The sequence below is a fragment of the Bombina bombina genome, chromosome 3 (genome assembly GCF_027579735.1).
Source record: "Bombina bombina isolate aBomBom1 chromosome 3, aBomBom1.pri, whole genome shotgun sequence".
Lineage (NCBI taxonomy): Eukaryota > Metazoa > Chordata > Amphibia > Anura > Bombinatoridae > Bombina > Bombina bombina.
Window position 1 is genome coordinate 1,279,128,182 of NC_069501.1, and position 26,558 is coordinate 1,279,154,739.

The 26,558-nt window shown below is 39.1% G+C and overlaps 1 protein-coding gene and 1 non-coding gene across 2 annotated transcripts in view; both read left to right on the forward strand.

The window, feature by feature from the left end:
* Window positions 1-26,558, forward strand: part of FHIP1B (FHF complex subunit HOOK interacting protein 1B) — a gene marked incomplete in the record, with an annotated part of 380,930 nt that overhangs the window by 24,827 nt on the left and 329,545 nt on the right.
* On the forward strand, window positions 9,996-10,068 carry TRNAV-AAC (transfer RNA valine (anticodon AAC)). Its single transcript has one exon. It is a non-coding gene; the product is annotated as a tRNA-Val (tRNA).

Genomic DNA, 26,558 nt, shown 5'->3' on the forward strand with positions numbered 1-26,558 from the left:
ACTTTATTAGATACACCTTGATAGTACCGGGTTGGACCCCCTTTTGCCTTCAGAATTGCCTTAATTCTTCGTGGCATATATAAACTAGACCATGTCCTGTATTAGGCTACAATGTGTGATTTTGTAATATTTTGGGATGGTGGTGTGCCGCAGGATTTTTTAATGTAAAAAAGTGTGCCACGGCAAAAAAAAGGTTGCAAATCACTGAACTAGACGATAAACCTGCCGAGAGGGCAGTCTGTTTTAAAAATGCAAACCCACAAGCTAAAGTTCCAAAAAATAAAAAAGTAAAATTACAGAAAAAAATAAACAAAGCTTAAATAAAAATAAATAAACCTAAACTAATACCCCTATAAAAATAAATAAACCTAAACTAATACCCCTATAAAAATAAATAAACCTAAACTAATACCCCTATAAAAATAAATAAACCTAAACTAATACCCCTATAAAAATAAATAAACCTAAACTAATACCCCTATAAAAATAAATAAACCTAAACTAATACCCCTATAAAAATAAATAAACCTAAACTAATACCCCTATAAAAATAAAAAAATATCTCCCCAAAATAAAAACACCCCCTAATCTAATACTAAACTACCAATAGCCCTTAAAAAGGCCTTTTGTAGGGCATTGCCCTAAGTTAAACAGCTCTTTTACTTATAAAAATTACCAATTACCCCCTAACAGTAAAACTCCCCCTACCCAACCAACCCCCCCAAAATAAAAAGCCTAACACTAAAAAAACCTAAACTACCCATTGCCCCTAAAGGGGCATTTGTATAGGCATTGCCCTTAAAAGTACATTCAGCACTTTTATTGCCTTTAAAAAAAAAAAATCCTAAAACTAAGCCCCAATTAGGTACTCACCTTTCCTGATGTCCGGCGGAGAAGGTCTTCTTCCAGGCGGCTCCGTCATCTTCTATATTCACCCTGTGCGAAGGCGGTGCGGAGCGGTCTTCCCCGATGCCCGGATCCGGAGCGTCGGTTCTCAGCGGCGGTCTTCAGCGATCCTCGGCAGCGTGGAGGCTCATCTTCATCCGATGTCTATCGCACACTAAAAATTTAATGCAACATAACGCATTCAATTTGCGGTATGCATTCCTATTGACTATAATTTTGAAATCAGCCAATAGGATGAGATCTACTTAAATCCTATTGGCTGTTCAAATCAGCCAATAAGATTTCAGTAGCTCTCATCCTATTGGCTGATTTCAAAATTTCAGCCAATAGGAATGCAAAGTACCCCAATAAATATTCAATCTTTAGTGTGCAACGGACGATCGCATGAAGAGGAGCCTCCACGATTCTGAGGACCACCGCTGCTGATAATTGCCGCTGAGATCCGTGCATCGAGGAAGCCAGCTCCACACCTCCGTTCCGCACTGCCTTTGCTCCGGATGAAGATAGAAGATGATGGAGCCTCCTGGAAGAAGACCTTCTCCGCCGGACTTCAGGAACGGTGACTACCTATTTGGGGCTTAGTTTTAGACTTTTTTTTTAATTTTTAAGATTAGGGATTTAATGGGCAGTAAAAGAGTTGAATGCCCATTTAAGGGCAATGCCCATACAAATGCCCATTTAGGGGCAATGGGTAGTTTAGTTTTTTGTATTTTGGTTGGTTTGGTGGGTGGGGGTTTTTACTGTTAGTATTTTTTAAACGTAAAAGAGCTGTTTAACTTAGGGCTGTGCCCTATAAAAGGCCATTTTAAGGGTTATTGGTAGTTTAGTTTAGGGGGGATTTTATTTTCATAGGGATAAGGTTTAATTTTTTTATTTTTGATTATTTTGTTTATTTTTTTCTGCAATTTTAGAGTTTTTTTTATTTTTTGCAATTTCAGATGATTTTTTTTTGTAATTTAATGTTAAGTGTAATTTAGTATTTGGGTAAATTAAGGGGTGTTAGGTTAGGGGGCTTAGTAATTAAATTATATATTTGCGTTGCGGGGGGTTGACGGTTTAGGAGTTAATTGGTTAATTAGGTTTATTGCGATGTGGGTGTTTGGCGGTTTAGGGGTTAATAGGTTAATTAGGTTTATTGCGATGTGGGGGTTTGTCGGTTTAGGGGTTAATAGGTTAATTAGGTTTATTGCGATGTGGGGGTTTAGGGGTTAATAGGTTAATTAGGTTTATTGCGATGTGGGGGGTTGTTGGTTTAGGGGTTAATATTTTAATTATGTGTTTTGCGGATTAGGGGTTTATTGCTTTATTATTTAGCGATGTGGGGGTTTGCGATTTAGGTGTTTGTTATACTTTGTGCGGGCGGTTTCGTGTGTGTGTTTTTCTTTTTCTTTTTTTTTAAGGCTTCGGGTTGGCCTACGCTGCATCCATATGGATTCCGAAAATGGCAGGGTGGTGAAAAATTCCACCTGTGGTGGATTCTTTCACCACTCTGCCATTTTTGGAATCCTCATTCTTTTGAGGATGCGTGCGCAACTGGCGACACTGATGGACGCGTTTATAAACGCGATTATAGTGTGTGTGTATATATATGTATATGTATGTATACCTGTATATGTGTGTGTGTGTGTATATATATATATATATGTCCCTTTAATGTTGTCAATGACCAGTCATTAGCACCTTTTAAATTCGCTAGAGCAACGCTAAGAGTTACATTAGCAGTTAAAGGGTGGGCAGCGACTTAATTGTGTGACCCCAAACTCCTTTACATTTCCCCTCTATGTCTCCGCTCACCACCCTGTTAAAGGGACAGTATACACCAATTTTTATATAACTGCATGTAATAGACATTACTATAAAGAATGAGATGCACAGATACTGATATTAAAATCCAATATAAAACCGTTTAAAAACTTACTTAGAAGCTTTCAGTTTAGCTCTTTTTAAAAGGTTACTGGAACACCCACTCACTACAAGTGGGAAATATCAGACACTCTCCCCTCCCCCTTCCTTTGCATATGAAAAGACCCTTTACACAAACAGAAGCAAGCTGGAGTAGGCGTACGTCGGTATTCTCCTAAGACTTTGGGGCTTGGTTAGGAGTATGAAAATCAGAGCAATGTTATTTAAAAATAAGAAAAACTATCCATTTAAAAAAACCAAAAAACTTTATGTGCTATATAAATAGATCATCTACAAAACCATTTATGCAAAGAAAAAATGAGTGTATAATGTCCCTTTAAGTGCACCAGTACAGCACCCAGCTTGCGGGCGGGACTTTCAGAAAAACTTAAAGGTACAGTACACTCCAATTTTCATTTAACTGCATGTGATAGACACTAGTATAAAGAATAAGATGCACAGATACTGATATAAAAATCCAGTATAAAACCGTTTAAAAACTTACTTAGAAGCTCCCAGTTTTAGCTCTGTTGAAAAAGTAGCTGGAACACTCACTGAAAGTGATTATATAGCAAAAACAGCAGACATCCCCCCCCCCTTCCTCTGTATATGAAAAGTCTCTTTACACAATCAGGATAAAGCTGGAGTAGGAATACTTCAGTATACTTCTAAAACTTTGGGGAATGGTTAGGAGTCTGAAAATCAGAGCAATGTTATTTAAAAATAAGCAAAACTGTACTCTATAGGCTATATAAATGGGTCATCTACAAAACATTTATGCTAAGAAAAATCTAGTGTATATGCCCCTTTAATTGGCTCAAGAGGAACTCTCAGAGCCGCAGAGACCTCTCGGCCAGGTTGCTTCTTCCTTCGAGGATAAAGAAATCGTCTGTTGCAGACGTTGCACCACCAGATGGAGACTACACACCTGCTACAGTACACCCTGCAGTGGCATCTTCACAGGGATTATTATCCGGTATTTGTAGCGCTATGTACATAGGTGGTATACAAAATCACATTTACACGGGGGTCCTGCTGAGAGTCGCCTCTTATGAATGTGAACTACAAACAGCTGGGCTCATAGGCTTAGGTGCTATGGGGTTTAAGGGGATAGCAGTGGAGATAGGAAGGTTAGTGGCACTGCTGCTGTTTCTCATCTTCATAGGCCGCGGAGTGCCGGTCTGCTGGGGACCTGGGGATATACTGTTCCTCTGCTCTTTTCCCCTCTGGACAGGATCAGTGTTTAAGCCTCCCTGATAAATAAGGGTTTGTTTCATCGCAGTGGGATATTAAATAGAAAAGGCAAATTGCACAAAATTGTGGCTTTGCTTCTGAAGAACATTTTGCAAATATAGCGCAGTTTCATGTTTTATGAAGATTCCCCCCCCCCCCCCCCTCTTAAATAAGTTTTTTTTTCCCTCCCCCAACCAAAGCACCCTCTTTGTCTAATTAAACTAATGTCCCTGGGTCCCAAAAGTATCAGACTGCTGGGGACCCCGTTACCTTTATGAATATTTCTCAATAAGCAATGTCTAGGGCTTTAAGAGTATATTTTATTTGTGTGTGTATACAGATGCACACATCTATACGCACCATTTGTTGTTTACTGGTTGAAGCCATTTCATATGGTTATTGTACACAAGTCTGCTTCTCAGTATAATAAACGTATACAAAGAATTGCTAAGTGTCCCAGCAGAGCAGGAGATAGTGACGTGCGTCTCAGCAGTAAAGTGCGCTAATTCAAGCCCAATTCCAGACAGCGTATCTTCTTTTTCTTTAATAGTTATTTGACAAATCTCAGACTAAATTGCAATAAACTTACCAAGAGGTTTGTAAGCAATTTGTTCATGGCTTATGGACAAACGTTTGTGCAGTGAAATTCATATGCCCAGAGAGTTTGCTTGTGAGCACATTTATCCTGTGTCTTTGCTGTAATTGTGTCACACGCTCAGGAGGGGATCTTGCCGGTATGCTGATTTACTAAAATGATCAGCTCATGTAACCTATGAACAACAAATACACCTAGTCATGCAGAGTTGTCACCCAAACAGGATGAAATTCCTGGTTTTAGCTGTCCCTTACCGTCAGTGACCTGTGCATACACACCGCTCACTGATGTAGTACGTGGTGGCAGCCGCAGGTCTCATGCGCTGTTATAGAGCATCAGTGACTGGTCTTGTAATTGGGCAAAGGAACAAAACAATGGCGCTTACCAATTCTGGGGGTCTGTGTATGGGAGCAGCGTAGTCTTCAGCGACGGCACCGGTCTGTGAACTTCAGCCTGCAGCGTCTGGAGCCCTGGTAGACACGCCTCCGTTTCTATTGTGTGGTCTTGTAATTGCACTGGTGGATTTGTCTCACAACCAAATGAAAGGTCCTGTCAGTGACACATATCTGTTATTTTCATTCATGATTCAGATAGAGAATCCAACTTTAAAAAAGTTTCCAATTTACTTCTATTATAACATTTGTTCTCTTCTTATTCCTTGTTGAAGAGCAACCTAGCTAGAGAGCGTGCACATGACAGGAAATAGTGCTGCCATCTAGTGTTCTTGCTAATGTATAACATTGTTATAAAACTGCTGCCATCTTGTGCTCTTGCTAATGTAAAACATTGTTAAAAAACTGCTGCCATCTAGTGCTCTTGCAAATGTATACCATTGTTATAGAACTGCTGCCATCTAGTGCTCTTGCTAATGTATACCATTGTTATAAAACGGCTGCCATCTAGTGCTCTTGCTAATGTATAACATTATTATAAAACTGCTACCATCTAGTGCTCTTGCTAATGTATAACATTGTTATATAACTGCTACCATCTAGTGCTCTTGCTAATGTATAACATTGTTATAAAGCTGCTGCCATCTAGTGCTCTTGCTAATGTATAACATTATTTTAAAACTGCTGTCATCTAGTGCTCTTGCTAATGTATAACATTATTATAAAACTGCTGCCATCTAGTGCTCTTGCTAATGTATAACATTGTTATAAAACTGCTGCCATCTAGTGCTCTAGCTAATGTATAACATTATTATAAAACTGCTGCCATCTAGTGCTCTTGCTAATGTATAACATTATTATAAAACTGCTGCCATCTAGTGCTCTTGCTAATGTATAACATTGTTATAAAACTGCTGCCATCTAGTGCTCTTGCTAATGTATAACATTGTTATAAAACTGCTGCCATCTAGTGCTCTTGCTAATGTATAACATTATTATAAAACTGCTGCCATCTAGTGCTCTTGCTAATGTATAATATTGTTATAAAACTGCTGCCATCTAGTGCTCTTGCTAATGTATAATATTGTTATAAAACTGCTGCCATCTAGTGCTCTTGCTAATGTATAACATTGTTATAAAACTGCTGCCATCTAGTGCTCTTGCTAATGTATAACATTATTATAAAACTGCTGCCATCTAGTGCTCTTGCTAATGTATAATATTGTTATAAAACTGCTGTCATCTAGTGCTCTTGCTAATGTATAATATTGTTATAAAACTGCTGCCATCTAGTGCTCTTACTAATGTATAACATTGTTATAAAACTGCTGCCATCTAGTGTTCCTGCTAATGTATAACATTATTATAAAACTACTGCCATCTAGTGCTCCTGCTAATGTATAATATTGTTATAAAACTGCTGCCATCTAGTGCTCTAGCTAATGTATAACATTATTATAAAACTGCTGCCATCTAGTGCTCTTGCTAATGTATAACATTATTATAAAACTGCTGCCATCTAGTGCTCTTGCTAATGTATAACATTGTTATAAAACTGCTGCCATCTAGTGCTCTTGCTAATGTATAACATTGTTATAAAACTGCTGCCATCTAGTGCTCTTGCTAATGTATAACATTATTATAAAACTGCTGCCATCTAGTGCTCTTGCTAATGTATAATATTGTTATAAAACTGCTGCCATCTAGTGCTCTTGCTAATGTATAATATTGTTATAAAACTGCTGCCATCTAGTGCTCTTGCTAATGTATAACATTGTTATAAAACTGCTGCCATCTAGTGCTCTTGCTAATGTATAACATTATTATAAAACTGCTGCCATCTAGTGCTCTTGCTAATGTATAATATTGTTATAAAACTGCTGTCATCTAGTGCTCTTGCTAATGTATAATATTGTTATAAAACTGCTGCCATCTAGTGCTCTTACTAATGTATAACATTGTTATAAAACTGCTGCCATCTAGTGTTCCTGCTAATGTATAACATTATTATAAAACTACTGCCATCTAGTGCTCCTGCTAATGTATAATATTGTTATAAAACTGCTGCCATCTAGTGCTCTTACTAATGTATAACATTGTTATAAAACTGCTGCCATCTAGTACTCTTGCTAATGTATAACATTGTTATAAAACTGCTGCCATCTAGTGTTCCTGCTAATGTATAACATTATTATAAAACTACTGCCATCTAGTGCTCCTGCTAATGTATAATATTGTTATAAAACTGCTGCCATCTAGTGCTCTTACTAATGTATAACATTGTTATAAAACTACTGCCATCTAGTACTCTTGCTAATGTATAACATTGTTATAAAACTGCTGCCATCTAGTGCTCTTGCTAATGTATAACATTATTATAAAACTGCTGCCACCTAGTGCTCTTACTAATGTATAACATTGTTATAAAACTGCTGCCATCTAGTGTTCCTGCTAATGTATAACATTATTATAAAACTGCTGCCATCTAGTGCTCTTGCTAATGTATAATATTGTTATAAAACTGCTGCCATATAGTACAGTACTGCAGACACGTGCACACTCCTGAGCTTTCCTGCATGCTTTTCAACAAAGAAAACAAATAACATTTGATAATAGAAGTAAATTGTTTTAAATGTTATGTTCTATCCAAAAGTGTTTTTATGTCTCTATAAAGAAATGCAGAATGCTGAGAAGAGGGAAGGTAAAAGGGCACGTACAGCATTGTATACTGAGGGTGTAACCAGGGCACGTACAGCATTGTATACTGAGGGTGTAACCAGGGCACGTACAGCATTGTATACTGAGGGTGTAACCAGGGCACGTACAGCATTGTATACTGAGGGTGTAACCAGGGCACGTACAGCATTGTATACTGAGGGTGTAACCAGGGCACGTACAGCATTGTATACTGAGGGTGTAACCAGGGCATGTACAGCATTGTATACTGAGGGTGTAACCAGGGCATGTACAGCATTGTATACTGAGGGTGTAACCAGGGCACGTACAGCATTGTATACTGAGGGCGTAACCAGGGCACGTACAGCATTGTATACTGAGGGTGTAACCAGGGCATGTACAGCATTGTATACTGAGGGTGTAACCAGGGCATGTACAGCATTGTATACTGAGGGTGTAACCAGGGCACGTACAGCATTGTATACTGAGGGTGTAACCAGGGCACGTACAGCATTGTATACTGAGGGCGTAACCAGGGCATGTACAGCATTGTATACTGAGGGTGTAACCAGGGCATGTACAGCATTGTATATTGAGGGCGTAACCAGGGCATGTACAGCATTGTATACTGAGGGCATAACCAGGGCATGTACAGCATTATATACTGAGGGCATAACCAGGGCATGTACAGCATTGTATACTGAGGGTGTAACCAGGGCATGTACAGCATTGTATACTGAGGGTGTAACTAGGGCACGTACAACATTGTATACTGAGGGTGTAACCAGGGCACGTACAGCATTGTATACTGAGGGTGTAACCAGGGCATGTACAGCATTGTATACTGAGGGTGTAACCTGGGCATGTACAGTATTACATACAGAGGGTGTAACTATGGCATGTACAGCATTGTATACTGAGGGTGTAACTAGGGCATGTACAGCATTGTATAATGAGGGTGTAACTAGGGCATGTACAGCATTGTATACTGAGGGCGTAACCAGGGCATGTACAGCATTGTATACTGAGGGCGTAACCAGGGCATGTACAGCATTGTATACTGAGGGTGTAACCAGGGCATGTACAGCATTACATACTGAGGGTGTAACCAGGGCATGTACAGCATTATATACTGAGGGCGTAACCAGGGCATGTACAGCATTGTATACTGAGGGTGTAACCAGGGCATGTACAGCATTGTATACTGAGGGTGTAACCAGGGCATGTACAGCATTGTATACTGAGGGTGTAACCAGGGCATGTACAGCATTGTATACTGAGGGTGTAACTAGGGCATGTACAGCATTGTATACTGAGGGTGTAACCAGGGCATGTACAGCATTGTATACTGAGGGTGTAACCAGGGCATGTACAGCATTACATACTGAGGGTGTAACTAGGGCATGTACAGCATTGTATACTGAGGGCGTAACTAGGGCATGTACAGCATTGTATACTGAGGGTGTAACCAGGGCATGTACAGCATTGTATACTGAGGGTGTAACCAGGGCATGTACAGCATTGTATACTGAGGGTGTAACCAGGGCATGTACAGCATTGTATACTAAGGGTGTAACCAGGGCATGTACAGCATTGTATACTGAGGGTGTAACCAGGGCATGTACAGCATTGTATACTAAGGGTGTAACCAGGGCATGTACAGCATTGTATACTGAGGATGTAATCAGGGCACACCCTCGCTTGGATCTTAAGTTTTTTTTTTTGGATCTGGGGTTAATGTGGAAGAGCCCTCTAGTGGCTCAAGGGAATAAGCCAATGTTCAGAGACTGGAGGTTCCAGGATCAATTCCAGGCACAATCTGAAACATTAAAGGGACACTGAACCCAAAATGTTTCTTTACAGTAGCCTGTTTATAGGTGTAACGGTGGCTCCCGAGTCTTGGCGATTCCGTTTTTTCCAGTGTCTGCTAGTAGACATTTTGGGATTTGCTCCCTGCCTTTTCCATCCTCAGAGGTGGACCTAGACCTGAGTCCTGGTGTTGGCACCAGGTTGGATCCGTTGGATGCTGCTTGGTCTTTCAGACAGGAAGAATCTTTGCTTTAGAGCACTGTGGTGGGGGGTGATGGATTCGACCCAGTCCGAGTCTTCGACATAGCATTGGGTTTTTGTTTCTGTATAGCAGTCTTTTTGGACTAAACGATTGGGGAATCGTTCTCCAGTGTTTGGTCCAGATCTCCCAGTGTTGGGGATTTTATCCTAGTCCCCCTGGGCAGTTTTGTCAAGGTCTCTTCCCTGTCAGCAGGGTGAGAGTGTGTTTTCCTGGTGAGCGAAGTCCCATAGTGTAGTGGTTATCATGTCTGCTTAACATGCAGATGGTCCTGGGATCGTGACCCAGTGGGACTAGTGCAGTGCTTTTGAGCTGCACCAGAGGAATTGCTAAAAAGAAGAGTTCCTCCTGCGTAGACGGGAGGGTCTTGAATTTGGTGGTTGGCAGAGATCCACTACAGCCCTTGGCAGCAATTCATTCTCTGAGCGTGCTCTTCCGGAACGGATGTGCCTTCGATCACCCGTTTGATCTGTCTATCCAGAGTTTTGAATGTTTTTTGAGGACAGCCGATCGAGTTTCTCAGCTGAAGTCTGCTGGACTAAGTGGCCTAGGGGATTTGTTTCCAGCCTAGCATGCTGTAGGCTTGGAATTTAAATCCTGCTGCGGCAGTTTTTCTTAATTCTGAGGAAGTTTCTTTTAACCTTCTTCTTTCAGCCAGGTCACTCTTTTTCGAGGACGGCTTGATCCTATCTGGAGTGGGCGTCAGTGAGACTGTTGCTCCATTTTTGCCCGCGAGTCTGTAATCTTGTTTAGAGGCTTTGCTGCCATGAGAGTTCCCTTGTTGCAGGGATCTATCAGGTCAGGGTCTCAAGCTTGGGATCTTTTCTTCCGGGGCGTATTACGAGGGGTCGCTTTGACCTAGCCGAGAGAAGGTTTTTTTCTGAAGGGTTTTTGGTCCTTTCGTTCAGCTCGTACCTGATTCCTCTTCTATTTTAGGCGTGGAGGACTCCCTCTTTTCTTGTCGAGAGCTTGTTCTGACTTTCTTCTGGATCCTGGAGTATTCTTCTTCCCCTCTAGAATGAGCTGTTGAAGGGTTTATCTAACTAGTTCTTGTTCAAAGCCTGCGCAGATAGCCTGTTGGTTAGCTTAGCTGCCTGGCAAGCGGAAGGTTGCTGATGGTTACCAGCTGCGGTTACTTTCTCTGGTATGTTTTCGGAAGCAGTTTTTCTCTGTTTGTGCTCCAGTTCCAGAGGTTCATTGTTCTTCCAGGTGTTCAGTTGTTTTTGCTAGGGCTCTGCCTGCTGCTGGGCTGGCAAGTCAATTTCTTGTTCCTTTTGGGGTTGGATTTATCCTTCAGGAATTGCATCAGGTTACCTTTGTACCTGTACAGGATGTGGTCTTTGAATTCTTATTCAAGGACCTATTTTGTCCGTAGATTGATTGTTTGTTTTTCTACGTATCTTAGTTTCTGTGTTGCACTTTGCAATATGTTCTTCCTTATCGTGGTCTCCTTTCTAATATCCGAGTTTTTTTCTCCCTAAGATTATCGTATTCCTTGTCCAAATGGGAAGAGGTTCTTCCTTTTGGGGAATCTTACCTTGAGGTATCTGTCAGTCTTCATCAGAATAGACAGTTTTTTTTGCCTTTATGTTATCTTATCTAGGGAGTGCCGGGGAAGGAGTGTTTTTCCCTGGTTCTAGGAGACAGCGGGACACGAGCCTCCTCAGAGGTTTATGGCTCAGTTCGAGTACAGTGTCATCTTTTTGAGTCTCTGACATGAGATCCTATTGTTCTGAGGAGTGGACTTTAAAGGGACAGTCAACACCAGAATTTTTGTTGTTTTAAAAGATAGATAATCCCTTAATTACCAATTCCCCAGTTTTGCATAACCAACACAGTTACAATTATACACGTTTTACCTCTGTAATTACCTTGTATCTAAGCCTCAGCAGACTGCCCCCTTATTTCAGTTCTTTTGACAGACATGCATTTTAGCCAATCAGAGCTGTCTCCATGGTAAATTCACGTGCATGAGCTCAATGTTATCTATATGAAACACGTGAAATAATGCCCTCTAGTGGTGAAAAAACTATCAAAATGCATTTAGATTAGAGGCGGCCTTCTAGGTCTAAGAAAGAAGCATTGTTATCCAGTGCTAGAGAATATTGATACTAGTCTCCTATACTGCATAGCTTTCTACTCAAGCTTTGTTGTTGTTGTGCCTGAACTATCATTTTTTTAAATGTTTTTTTTCTATACCCATGAAAGGGTGAAATAAAATATTTAAATTAAAAAATCGTCAAATATAGCAGCTTTAGTGAAATGTTTTGCAAATGTGTAAAATGTTTCAGAATGCAACAAATAATGTTCTATTTGTGACAGCAATTAGCAAACAGATTGATTTTATGTATTGCTGACCCCAATGAGCAAATCAAAAGTAATTTAGCTCTGTGCACTAAAGGGAAACTATGTAGCTTTAAGTGCCACTTAAAGATCACATTTTCCATTTCACAAATCATATGTGTTTGTTTATGCAAGTCCATCTACAGACTGCCATTGATGGTATGGTAGTTGGTAACTGAGCTCCCAGGAACACCTGGACTTGGACTCTTATCAGTGCTATTTATTATTAGATTTTATGCCAAGCTTATATATGTTATAGATGATTTGTGTCACTTTAAACTACATAGTTTCCCTGAAGTACACAGAGCTAAATTTCTTTTGATTTGCTCCATATCGGTAAGTTTCTGGCTGATACCGATTATTTCAGAAATTGGTTTGTTTGTTTCTTGTTGTTTGTTATTTATACCCTGCAACAAGGCGATTGGTCGTGTGTATTTATTTCATAGCCTCAGTCTTATGGTTTGTTTCTTGTTGTGTTTGTTATTTATACCCTGCAACAAGGCGATTGGTCGTGTGTATTCATTTCATAGCCTCACTCTTATGGTTTGTTTCTTGTTGTGTTTGTTATTTATACCCTGCAACAAGGCGATTGGTCGTGTGTATTCATTTCATAGCCTCAGTCTTATGGTTTGTTTCTTGTTGTGTTTGTTATTTATACCCTGCAACAAGGTGATTGGTCGTGTGTATTCATTTCATAGCCTCAGTCTTATGGTTTGTTTCTTGTTGTGTTTGTTATTTATACCCTGCAACAAGGTGATTGGTCGTGTGTATTCATTTCATAGCCTCACTCTCATGGTTTGTTTCTTGTTGTTTGTTATTTATACCCTGCAACAAGGCGTTTGGTTGTGTGTATTCATTTCATAGCCTCACTCTCATGGTTTGTTTCTTGTTGTGTTTGTTATTTATACCCTGCAACAAGGCGATTGGTCGTGTGTATTCATTTCATAGCCTCAGTCTTATGGTTTGTTTCTTGTTGTTTGTTATTTATACCCTGCAACAAGGCGATTGGTCGTGTGTATTCATTTCATAGCCTCACTCTTATGGTTTGTTTCTTGTTGTGTTTGTTATTTATACCCTGCAACAAGGCGATTGGTCGTGTGTATTCATTTCATAGCCTCAGTCTTATGGTTTGTTTCTTGTTGTTTGTTATTTATACCCTGCAACAAGGCGATTGGTCGTGTGTATTCATTTCATAGCCTCACTCTCATGGTTTGTTTCTTGTTGTGTTTGTTATTTATACCCTGCAACAAGGCGATTGGTCGTGTGTATTCATTTCATAGCCTCACTCTTATGGTTTGTTTCTTGTTGTGTTTGTTATTTATACCCTGCAACAAGGCGATTGGTCGTGTGTATTCATTTCATAGCCTCACTCTCATGGTTTGTTTCTTGTTGTTTGTTATTTATACCCTGCAACAAGGTGATTGGTCGTGTGTATTCATTTCATAGCCTCACTCTCATGGTTTGTTTCTTGTTGTGTTTGTTATTTATACCCTGCAACAAGGCGATTGGTCGTGTGTATTCATTTCATAGCCTCACTCTCAATGTTTGTTTCTTGTTGTGTTTGTTATTTATACCCTGCAACAAGGCGATTGGTCGTGTGTATTCATTTCATAGCCTCACTCTCATGGTTTGTTTCTTGTTGTTTGTTATTTATACCCTGCAACAAGGCGATTGGTCGTGTGTATTCATTTCATAGCCTCACTCTCATGGTTTGTTTCTTGTTGTGTTTGTTATTTATACCCTGCAACAAGGCGATTGGTCGTGTGTATTCATTTCATAGCCTCACTCTTATGGTTTGTTTCTCGTTGTTTGTTATTTATACCCTGCAACAAGGTGATTGGTTGTGTGTATTCATTTCATAGCCTCACTCTTATGGTTTGTTTCTCGTTGTTTGTTATTTATACCCTGCAACAAGGTGATTGGTTGTGTGTATTCATTTCATAGCCTCACTCTTATGGTTTGTTTCTTGCTGTTTGTTATTTATACCCTGCAACAAGGCGATTGGTCGTGTGTATTCATTTCATAGCCTCACTCTTATGGTTTGTTTCTTGTTGTGTTTGTTATTTATACCCTGCAACAAGGCGATTGGTCGTGTGTATTCATTTCATAGCCTCACTCTCATGGTTTGTTTCTTGTTGTGTTTGTTATTTATACCCTGCAACAAGGCGATTGGTCGTGTGTATTCATTTCATAGCCTCACTCTCATGGTTTGTTTCTTGTTGTGTTTGTTATTTATACCCTGCAACAAGGCGATTGGTCGTGTGTATTCATTTCATAGCCTCACTCTTATGGTTTGTTTCTTGTTGTTTGTTATTTATACCCTGCAACAAGGCGATTGGTCGTGTGTATTCATTTCATAGCCTCACTCTCATGGTTTGTTTCTTGTTGTGTTTGTTATTTATACCCTGCAACAAGGTGATTGGTCGTGTGTATTCATTTCATAGCCTCACTCTTATGGTTTGTTTCTTGTTGTGCTTGTTATTTATACCCTGCTACAAGGTGATTGGTCGTTTGTATTCATTTCATAGCCTCACTCTTATGGTTTGTTTCTTGTTGTTTGTTATTTATACCCTGCAACAAGGCGATTGGTTCTGTGTATTCATTTCATAGCCTCACTCTTATGGTTTGTTTCTTGTTGTTTGTTATTTATACCCTGCAACAAGGTGATTGGTTCTGTGTATTCATTTCATAGCCTCTATCTTATGGTTTGTTTCTTGTTGTTTGTTATTTATACCCTGCAACAAGGCGATTGGTCGTGTGTATTCATTTCATAGCATCACTCTTATGGTTTGTTTCTTGTTGTGTTTGTTATTTATACCCTGCAACAAGGTGATTGGTCGTGTGTATTCATTTCATAGCCTCACTCTTATGGTTTGTTTCTTGTTGTGCTTGTTATTTATACCCTGCTACAAGGTGATTGGTCGTGTGTATTCATTTCATAGCCTCACTCTTATGGTTTGTTTCTTGTTGTTTGTTATTTATACCCTGCAACAAGGCGATTGGTTCTGTGTATTCATTTCATAGCCTCACTCTTATGGTTTGTTTCTTGTTGTTTGTTATTTATACCCTGCAACAAGGCGATTGGTCGTGTGTATTAATTTCATAGCCTCACTCTCATGGTTTGTTTCTTGTTGTGTTTGTTATTTATACCCTGCAACAAGGCGATTGGTCGTGTGTATTCATTTCATAGCCTCACTCTCATGGTTTGTTTCTTGCTGTGTTTGTTATTTATACCCTGCAACAAGGCGATTTGTTGTGTGTATTCATTTCATAGCCTCACTCTTATGGTTTGTTTCTTGTTGTGCTTGTTATTTATACCCTGCAACAAGGTGATTAGTCGTGTGTATTCATTTCATAGCCTCACTCTCATGGTTTGTTTCTTGTTGTGTTTGTTATTTATACCCTGCAACAAGGTGATTGGTCGTGTGTATTCATTTCATAGCATCACTCTTATGGTTTGTTTCTTGTTTGTTATTTATACCCTGCAACAAGGCGATTGGTCGTGTGTATTCATTTCATAGCCTCACTCTTATGGTTTGTTTCTTGTTGTGCTTGTTATTTATACCCTGCAACAAGGCGATTGGTCGTGTGTATTCATTTCATAGCCTCACTCTTATGGTTTGTTTCTTGTTGTGTTTGTTATTTATACCCTGCAACAAGGCGATTGGTCGTGTGTATTCATTTCATAGCCTCACTCTCATGGTTTGTTTCTTGTTGTGTTTATTTTTTATACCCTGCAACAAGGCGATTGGTCGTGTGTATTCATTTCATAGCCTCACTCTCATGGTTTGTTTCTTGTTGTTTGTTATTTATACCCTGCAACAAGGCGATTGGTTGTGTGTATTCATTTCATAGCCTCACTCTTATGGTTTGTTTCTTGTTGTGTTTGTTATTTATACCCTGCAACAAGGCGATTGGTCGTGTGTATTCATTTCATAGCCTCACTCTTATGGTTTGTTTCTTGTTGTTTATTATTTATACCCTGCAACAAGGCGATTGGTCGTGTGTATTCATTTCATAGCTTCACTCTCATGGTTTGTTTCTTGTTGTGTTTGTTATTTATACCCTGCAACAAGGCGATTAGTCGTGTGTATTCATTTCATAGCCTCACTCTCATGGTTTGTTTCTTGTTGTGTTTGTTATTTATACCCTGCAACAAGGCGATTGGTCATGTGTATTCATTTCATAGCCTCACTCTCATGGTTTGTTTCTTGTTGTTTGTTATTTATACCCTGCAACAAGGCGATTGGTCGTGTGTATTCATTTCATAGCCTCACTCTCATGGTTTGTTTCTTGTTGTGTTTGTTATTTATACCCTGCAACAAGGCGATTGGTCGTGTGTATTCATTTCATAGCCTCACTCTCATGGTTTGTTTCTTGTTGTGTTTGTTATTTATACCCTGCTACAAGGAGATTGGTCGTGTGTATTCATTTCATAGCCTCACTCTTATAGTTTGTTTCTTGTTGTTTGTTATTTATACCCTGCAACAAGGCGATTGGTCGTGTGTATTCATTTCATAGCCTCACTCTTATGGTTTGTTTCTTGTTGTGTTTGTTATTTATACCCTGCAACAAGGCGATTTGTTGTGTGTATTCATTTCATAGCCTCACTCTCAATGTTTGTTTCTTGTTGTGTTTGTTATTTATACCCTGCAACAAGGCGATTGGTCGTGTGTATTCATTTCATAGCCTCACTCTCATGGTTTGTTTCTTGTTGTGTTTGTTATTTATACCCTGCAACAAGGCGATTAGTCGTGTGTATTCATTTCATAGCCTCACTCTCATGGTTTGTTTCTTGTTGTGTTTGTTATTTATACCCTGCAAAAAGGCGATTGGTCGTGTGTATTCATTTCATAGCCTCACTCTTATGGTTTGTTTCTTGTTGTTTGTTATTTATACCCTGCAACAAGGCGATTGGTCGTGTGTATTCATTTCATAGCCTCACTCTTATGGTTTGTTTCTTGTTGTTTGTTATTTATACCCTGCAACAAGGCGATTGGTCGTGTGTATTCATTTCATAGCCTCACTCTTATGGTTTGTTTCTTGTTGTGTTTGTTATTTATACCCTGCAACAAGGCGATTGGTCGTGTGTATTCATTTCATAGCCTCACTCTTATGGTTTGTTTCTTGTTGTTTGTTATTTATACCCTGCAACAAGGCGATTGGTCGTGTGTATTCATTTCATAGCCTCACTCTCATGGTTTGTTTCTTGTTGTGTTTGTTATTTATACCCTGCTACAAGGTGATTGGTCGTGTGTATTCATTTCATAGCCTCACTCTCATGGTTTGTTTCTTGTTGTGTTTGTTATTTATACCCTGCAACAAGGCGATTGGTCGTGTGTATTCATTTCATAGCCTCACTCTCATGGTTTGTTTCTTGTTGTGTTTGTTATTTATACCCTGCAACAAGGCGATTGGTCGTGTGTATTCATTTCATAGCCTCACTCTCATAGTTTGTTTCTTGTTGTGTTTGTTATTTATACCCTGCTACAAGGTGATTGGTCGTGTGTATTCATTTCATAGCCTCACTCTTATAGTTTGTTTCTTGTTGTTTGTTATTTATACCCTGCAACAAGGCGATTGGTCGTGTGTATTCATTTCATAGCCTCACTCTCATGGTTTGTTTCTTGTTGTGTTTGTTATTTATACCCTGCAACAAGGCGATTGGTCGTGTGTATTCATTTCATAGCCTCACTCTCAATGTTTGTTTCTTGTTGTGTTTGTTATTTATACCCTGCAACAAGGCGATTGGTCGTGTGTATTCATTTCATAGCCTCACTCTCATGGTTTGTTTCTTGTTGTGTTTGTTATTTATACCCTGCAACAAGGCGATTGGTCGTGTGTATTCATTTCATAGCCTCACTCTCATGGTTTGTTTCTTGTTGTGTTTGTTATTTATACCCTGCAACAAGGCGATTGGTCGTGTGTATTCATTTCATAGCCTCACTCTTATGGTTTGTTTCTTGTTGTTTGTTATTTATACCCTGCAACAAGGCGATTGGTCGTGTGTATTAATTTCATAGCCTCACTCTTATGGTTTGTTTCTTGTTGTGTTTGTTATTTATACCCTGCAACAAGGCGATTGGTCATGTGTATTCATTTCATAGCCTCACTCTCATGGTTTGTTTCTTGTTGTGTTTGTTATTTATACCCTGCAACAAGGTGATTGGTCGTGTGTATTCATTTCATAGCCTCACTCTTATGGTTTGTTTCTTGTTGTTTGTTATTTATACCCTGCAACAAGGCGATTGGTCGTGTGTATTCATTTCATAGCCTCACTCTTATGGTTTGTTTCTTGTTGTGTTTGTTATTTAATCCCTGCAACAAGGCGATTGGTCGTGTGTATTCATTTCATAGCCTCACTCTCATGGTTTGTTTCTTGTTGTGTTTGTTATTTATACCCTGCAACAAGGCGATTGGTCGTGTGTATTCATTTCATAGCCTCACTCTCATGGTTTGTTTCTTGTTGTGTTTGTTATTTATACCCTGCAACAAGGCGATTGGTCGTGTGTATTCATTTCATATCCTCACTCTTATGGTTTGTTTCTTGTTGTGTTTGTTATTTATACCCTGCAACAATTCGATTGGTCGTGTGTATTCATTTCATAGCCTCACTCTCAATGGTTTGTTTCTTGTTGTGCTTGTTATTTATACCCTGCAACAAGGCGATTGGTCGTGTGTATTCATTTCATAGCCTCACTCTCATGGTTTGTTTCTTGTTGTTTGTTATTTATACCCTGCAACAAGGCGATTGGTCGTGTGTATTCATTTCATAGCCTCACTCTTATGGTTTGTTTCTTGTTGTTTATTTATTTATACCCTGCAACAAGGCGATTGGTCGTGTGTATTCATTTCATAGCCTCACTCTTATGGTTTGTTTCTTGTTGTTTGTTATTTATACCCTGCAACAAGGCGATTGGTCGTGTGTATTCATTTCATAGCCTCACTCTCATGGTTTGTTTCTTGTTGTGTTTGTTATTTATACCCTGCAACAAGGCGATTGGTCGTGTGTATTCATTTCATAGCCTCACTCTTATGGTTTGTTTCTTGTTGTTTGTTATTTATACCCTGCAACAAGGCGATTGGTCGTGTGTATTCATTTCATAGCCTCACTCTTATGGTTTGTTTCTTGTTGTGTTTGTTATTTATACCCTGCAACAAGGCGATTGGTCGTGTGTATTCATTTCATAGCCTCACTCTTATGGTTTGTTTCTTGTTGTGTTTGTTATTTATACCCTGCAACAAGGCGATTGGTCGTGTGTATTCATTTCATAGCCTCACTCTCATGGTTTGTTTCTTGTTGTGTTTGTTATTTATACCCTGCAACAAGGTGATTGGTCGTGTGTATTCATTTCATAGCCTCACTCTTATGGTTTGTTTCTTGTTGTTTGTTATTTATACCCTGCAACAAGGCGATTGGTCGTGTGTATTCATTTCATAGCCTCACTCTCATGGTTTGTTTCTTGTTGTGTTTGTTATTTATACCCTGCAACAAGGCGATTGGTCGTGTGTATTCATTTCATAGCCTCACTCTCATGGTTTGTTTCTTGTTGTGTTTGTTATTTATACCCTGCAACAAGGCGATTGGTCGTGTGTATTCATTTCATAGCCTCACTCTCATGGTTTGTTTCTTGTTGTGTTTGTTATTTATACCCTGCAACAAGGCGATTGGTCGTGTGTATTCATTTCATAGCCTCACTCTCATGGTTTGTTTCTTGTTGTGTTTGTTATTTATACCCTGCAACAAGGCGATTGGTCGTGTGTATTCATTTCATAGCCTCACTCTCATGGTTTGTTTCTTGTTGTTTGTTATTTATACCCTGCAACAAGGCGATTGGTCGTGTGTATTCATTTCATAGCCTCACTCTCATGGTTTGTTTCTTGTTGTGTTTGTTATTTATACCCTGCAACAAGGCGATTGGTCGTGTGTATTCATTTCATAGCCTCACTCTCTATGGTTTGTTTCTTGTTGTGTTTGTTATTTATACCCTGCAACAAGGCGATTGGTCGTGTGTATTCATTTCATAGCCTCACTCTCATGGTTTGTTTCTTGTTGTGTTTGTTATTTATACCCTGCAACAAGGCGATTGGTCGTGTGTATTCATTTCATAGCCTCACTCTCATGGTTTGTTTCTTGTTGTGTTTGTTATTTATACCCTGCAACAAGGCTGATTGGTCGTGTGTATTCATTTCATAGCCTCACTCTCATGGTTTGTTTCTTGTTGTGTTTGTTATTTATACCCTGCAACAAGGCGATTGGTCGTGTGTATTCATTTCATAGCCTCACTCTCATGGTTTGTTTCTTGTTGTGTTTGTTATTTATACCCTGCAACAAGGCGATTGGTCGTGTGTATTCATTTCATAGCCTCACTCTCTATGGTTTGTTTCTTGTTGTGTTTGTTATTTATACCCTGCAACAAGGCGATTGGTCGTGTGTATTCATTTCATAGCCTCACTCTTATGGTTTGTTTCTTGTTGTGTTTGTTATTTATACCCTGCAACAAGGCGATTGGTCGTGTGTATTCATTTCATAGCCTCACTCTCATGGTTTGTTTCTTGTTGTGTTTGTTATTTATACCCTGCAACAAGGCGATTGGTCGTGTGTATTCATTTCATAGCCTCACTCTCATGGTTTGTTTCTTGTTGTGTTTGTTATTTATACCCTGCAACAAGGCGATTGGTCGTGTGTATTCATTTCATAGCCTCACTCTTATGGTTTGTTTCTTGTTGTGTTTGTTATTTATACCCTGCAACAAGGTGATTGGTCGTGTGTATTCATTTCATAGCCTCACTCTCATGGTTTGTTTCTTGTTGTGTTTGTTATTTATACCCTGCAACAAGGCGATTGGTCGTGTGTATTCATTTCATAGCCTCACTCTCATGGTTTGTTTCTTGTTGTGTTTGTTATTTATACCCTGCAACAAGGCGATTGGTCGTGTGTATTCATTTCATAGCCTCACTCTCATGGTTTGTTTCTTGTTGTGTTTGTTATTTATACCCTGCAACAAGGCGATTGGTCGTGTGTATTCATTTCATAGCCTCACTCTTATGGTTTGTTTCTTGTTGTGTTTGTTATTTATACCCTGCAACAAGGCGATTGGTCGTGTGTATTCATTTCATAGCCTCACTCTTATGGTTTGTTTCTTGTTGTGTTTGTTATTTATACCCTGCAACAAGGCGATTGGTCGTGTGTATTCATTTCATAGCCTCACTCTCATGGTTTGTTTCTTGTTGTGTTTGTTATTTATACCCTGCAACAAGGCGATTGGTCGTGTGTATTCATTTCATAGCCTCACTCTCATGGTTTGTTTCTTGTTGTGTTTGTTATTTATACCCTGCAACAAGGCGATTGGTCGTGTGTATTCATTTCATAGCCTCACTCTCATGGTTTGTTTCTTGTTGTGTTTGTTATTTATACCCTGCAACAAGGCGATTGGTCGTGTGTATTCATTTCATAGCCTCACTCTTATGGTTTGTTTCTTGTTGTGTTTGTTATTTATACCCTGCAACAAGGCGATTGGTCGTGTGTATTCATTTCATAGCCTCACTCTCAATGTTTGTTTCTTGTAGTGTTTGTTATTTATACCCTGCAACAAGGCGATTGGTCGTGTGTATTCATTTCATAACATTACTTCTCTGGTTTGTTTCTTGTTGTTTGTTATTTATACCCTGCAACAAGGCGATTGGTCGTGTGTATTCATTTCATAGCCTCACTCTCATGGTTTGTTTCTTGTTGTGTTTGTTATTTATACCCTGCAACAAGGCGATTGGTCGTGTGTATTCATTTCATAGCCTCACTCTCATGGTTTGTTTCTTGTTGTGTTTGTTATTTATACCCTGCAACAAGGCGATTGGTCGTGTGTATTCATTTCATAGCATCACTCTCATGGTTTGTTTCTTGTTGTGTTCGTTATTTATACCCTGCAACAAGGCGATTGGTCGTGTGTATTCATTTCATAGCCTCACTCTTATGGTTTGTTTCTTGTTGTTTGTTATTTATACCCTGCAACAAGGCGATTGGTCGTGTGTATTCATTTCATAGCCTCACTCTTATGGTTTGTTTCTTGTTGTGTTTGTTATTTATACCCTGCAACAAGGCGATTGGTCGTGTGTATTCATTTCATAGCCTCACTCTCATGGTTTGTTTCTTGTTGTGTTTGTTATTTATACCCTGCAACAAGGTGATTGGTCGTGTGTATTCATTTCATAGCCTCACTCTCATGGTTTGTTTCTTGTTGTGTTTGTTATTTATACCCTGCAACAAGGCGATTGGTCGTGTGTATTCATTTCATAGCCTCACTCTTATGGTTTGTTTCTTGTTGTGTTTGTTATTTATACCCTGCAACAAGGCGATTGGTCGTGTGTATTCATTTCATAGCCTCACTCTCATGGTTTGTTTCTTGTTGTGTTTGTTATTTATACCCTGCAACAAGGCGATTGGTCGTGTGTATTCATTTCATAGCCTCACTCTTATGGTTTGTTTCTTGTTGTTTGTTATTTATACCCTGCAACAAGGCGATTGGTCGTGTGTATTCATTTCATAGCCTCACTCTCATGGTTTGTTTCTTGTTGTTTGTTATTTATACCCTGCAACAAGGCGATTGGTCGTGTGTATTCATTTCATAGCCTCACTCTTATGGTTTGTTTCTTGTTGTTTGTTATTTATACCCTGCAACAAGGCGATTGGTCGTGTGTATTCATTTCATAGCCTCAGTCTTTATGGTTTGTTTCTTGTTGTGTTTGTTATTTATACCCTGCAACAAGGCGATTGGTCGTGTGTATTCATTTCATAGCCTCACTCTTATGGTTTGTTTCTTGTTGTGTTTGTTATTTATACCCTGCAACAAGGCGATTGGTCGTGTGTATTCATTTCATAGCCTCACTCTCATGGTTTGTTTCTTGTTGTGTTTGTTATTTATACCCTGCAACAAGGTGATTGGTCGTGTGTATTCATTTCATAGCCTCACTCTTATGGTTTGTTTCTTGTTGTGTTTGTTATTTATACCCTGCAACAAGGCGATTGGTTGTGTGTATTCATTTCATAGCCTCACTCTCATGGTTTGTTTCTTGTTGTGTTTGTTATTTATACCCTGCAACAAGGCGATTGGTCGTGTGTATTCATTTCATAGCCTCACTCTTATGGTTTGTTTCTTGTTGTGTTTGTTATTTATACCCTGCAACAAGGCGATTGGTCGTGTGTATTCATTTCATAGCCTCACTCTCATGGTTTGTTTCTTGTTGTGTTTGTTATTTATACCCTGCAACAAGGCGATTGGTCGTGTGTATTCATTTCATAGCCTCACTCTCATGGTTTGTTTCTTGTTGTGTTTGTTATTTATACCCTGCAACAAGGCGATTGGTCGTGTGTATTCATTTCATAGCCTCACTCTTATGGTTTGTTTCTTGTTGTGTTTGTTATTTATACCCTGCAACAAGGTGATTGGTCGTGTGTATTCATTTCATAGCCTCACTCTTATGGTTTGTTTCTTGTTGTGTTTGTTATTTATACCCTGCAACAAGGCGATTGGTCGTGTGTATTCATTTCATAGCCTCACTCTCATGGTTTGTTTCTTGTTGTGTTTGTTATTTATACCCTGCAACAAGGCGATTGGTCGTGTGTATTCATTTCATAGCCTCACTCTTATGGTTTGTTTCTTGTTGTGTTTGTTATTTATACCCTGCAACAAGGCGATTGGTCGTGTGTATTCATTTCATAGCCTCACTCTCATGGTTTGTTTCTTGTTGTGTTTGTTATTTATACCCTGCAACAAGGCGATTGGTCGTGTGTATTCATTTCATAGCCTCACTCTTATGGTTTGTTTCTTGTTGTGTTTGTTATTTATACCCTGCAACAAGGCGATTGGTCGTGTGTATTCATTTCATAGCCTCACTCTTATGGTTTGTTTCTTGTGTGTTTGTTATTTATACCCTGCAACAAGGTGATTGGTCGTGTGTATTCATTTCATAGCCTCACTCTCATGGTTTGTTTCTTGTTGTGTTTGTTATTTATACCCTGCAACAAGGCGATTGGTCGTGTGTATTCATTTCATAGCCCTCACTCTTATGGTTTGTTTCTTGTTGTGTTTGTTATTTATACCCTGCAACAAGGCGATTGGTCGTGTGTATTCATTTCATAGCCTCACTCTTATGGTTTGTTTCTTGTTGTTTGTTATTTATACCCTGCAACAAGGCGATTGGTCGTGTGTATTCATTTCATAGCCTCACTCTTATGGTTTGTTTCTTGTTGTGTTTGTTATTTATACCCTGCAACAAGGCGATTGGTCGTGTGTATTCATTTCATAGCCTCACTCTTATGGTTTGTTTCTTGTTGTGTTTGTTATTTAATCCCTGCAACAAGGCGATTGGTCGTGTGTATTCATTTCATAGCCTCACTCTCATGGTTTGTTTCTTGTTGTGTTTGTTATTTATACCCTGCAACAAGGCGATTGGTCGTGTGTATTCATTTCATAGCCTCACTCTCATGGTTTGTTTCTTGTTGTGTTTGTTATTTATACCCTGCAACAAGGCGATTGGTCGTGTGTATTCATTTCATAGCCTCACTCTCAATGTTTGTTTCTTGTTGTGCTTGTTATTTATACCCTGCAACAAGGCGATTGGTCGTGTGTATTCATTTCATAGCCTCACTCTTATGGTTTGTTTCTTGTTGTGTTTGTTATTTATACCCTGCAACAATTCGATTGGTCGTGTGTATTCATTTCATAGCCTCACTCTCAATGTTTGTTTCTTGTTGTGCTTGTTATTTATACCCTGCAACAAGGCGATTGGTTGTGTGTATTCATTTCATAGCATCACTCTCATGGTTTGTTTCTTGTTGTTTGTTATTTATACCCTGCAACAAGGCGATTGGTCGTGTGTATTCATTTCATAGCCTCACTCTTATGGTTTGTTTCTTGTTGTTTGTTATTTATACCCTGCAACAAGGCGATTGGTCGTGTGTATTCATTTCATAGCCTCACTCTTATGGTTTGTTTCTTGTTGTATGTTATTTATACCCTGCAACAAGGCGATTGGTCGTGTGTATTCATTTCATAGCCTCACTCTCATGGTTTGTTTCTTGTTGTTTGTTATTTATACCCTGCAACAAGGCGATTGGTCGTGTGTATTCATTTCATAGCCTCACTCTTATGGTTTGTTTCTTGTTGTTTGTTATTTATACCCTGCAACAAGGCGATTGGTCGTGTGTATTCATTTCATAGCCTCACTCTTATGGTTTGTTTCTTGTTGTGTTTGTTATTTATACCCTGCAACAAGGCGATTGGTCGTGTGTATTCATTTCATAGCCTCACTCTCATGGTTTGTTTCTTGTTGTGTTTGTTATTTATACCCTGCAACAAGGCGATTGGTCGTGTGTATTCATTTCATAGCCTCACTCTCATGGTTTGTTTCTTGTTGTGTTTGTTATTTATACCCTGCAACAAGGTGATTGGTCGTGTGTATTCATTTCATAGCCTCACTCTCATGGTTTGTTTCTTGTTGTGTTTGTTATTTATACCCTGCTACAAGGCTGATTGGTCGTGTGTATTCATTTCATAGCCTCACTCTCTATAGTTTGTTTCTTGTTGTTTGTTATTTATACCCTGCAACAAGGCGATTGGTCGTGTGTATTCATTTCATAGCCTCACTCTCATGGTTTGTTTCTTGTTGTGTTTGTTATTTATACCCTGCAACAAGGCGATTGGTCGTGTGTATTCATTTCATAGCCTCACTCTCATGGTTTGTTTCTTGTTGTGTTTGTTATTTATACCCTGCAACAAGGCGATTGGTCGTGTGTATTCATTTCATAGCCTCACTCTCATGGTTTGTTTCTTGTTGTGTTTGTTATTTATACCCTGCAACAAGGCGATTGGTCGTGTGTATTCATTTCATAGCCTCACTCTCATGGTTTGTTTCTTGTTGTGTTTGTTATTTATACCTGCAACAAGGCGATTGGTCGTGTGTATTCATTTCATATCCTCACTCTTATGGTTTGTTTCTTGTTGTGTTTGTTATTTATACCCTGCAACAATTCGATTGGTCGTGTGTATTCATTTCATAGCCTCACTCTCAATGTTTGTTTCTTGTTGTGCTTGTTATTTATACCCTGCAACAAGGCGATTGGTCGTGTGTATTCATTTCATAGCCTCACTCTCATGGTTTGTTTCTTGTTGTGTTTGTTATTTATACCCTGCAACAAGGCGATTGGTCGTGTGTATTCATTTCATAGCATCACTCTCATGGTTTGTTTCTTGTTGTTTGTTATTTATACCCTGCAACAAGGCGATTGGTCGTGTGTATTCATTTCATAGCCTCACTCTTATGGTTTGTTTCTTGTTGTTTGTTATTTATACCCTGCAACAAGGCGATTGGTCGTGTGTATTCATTTCATAGCCTCACTCTTATGGTTTGTTTCTTGTTGTTTGTTATTTATACCCTGCAACAAGGC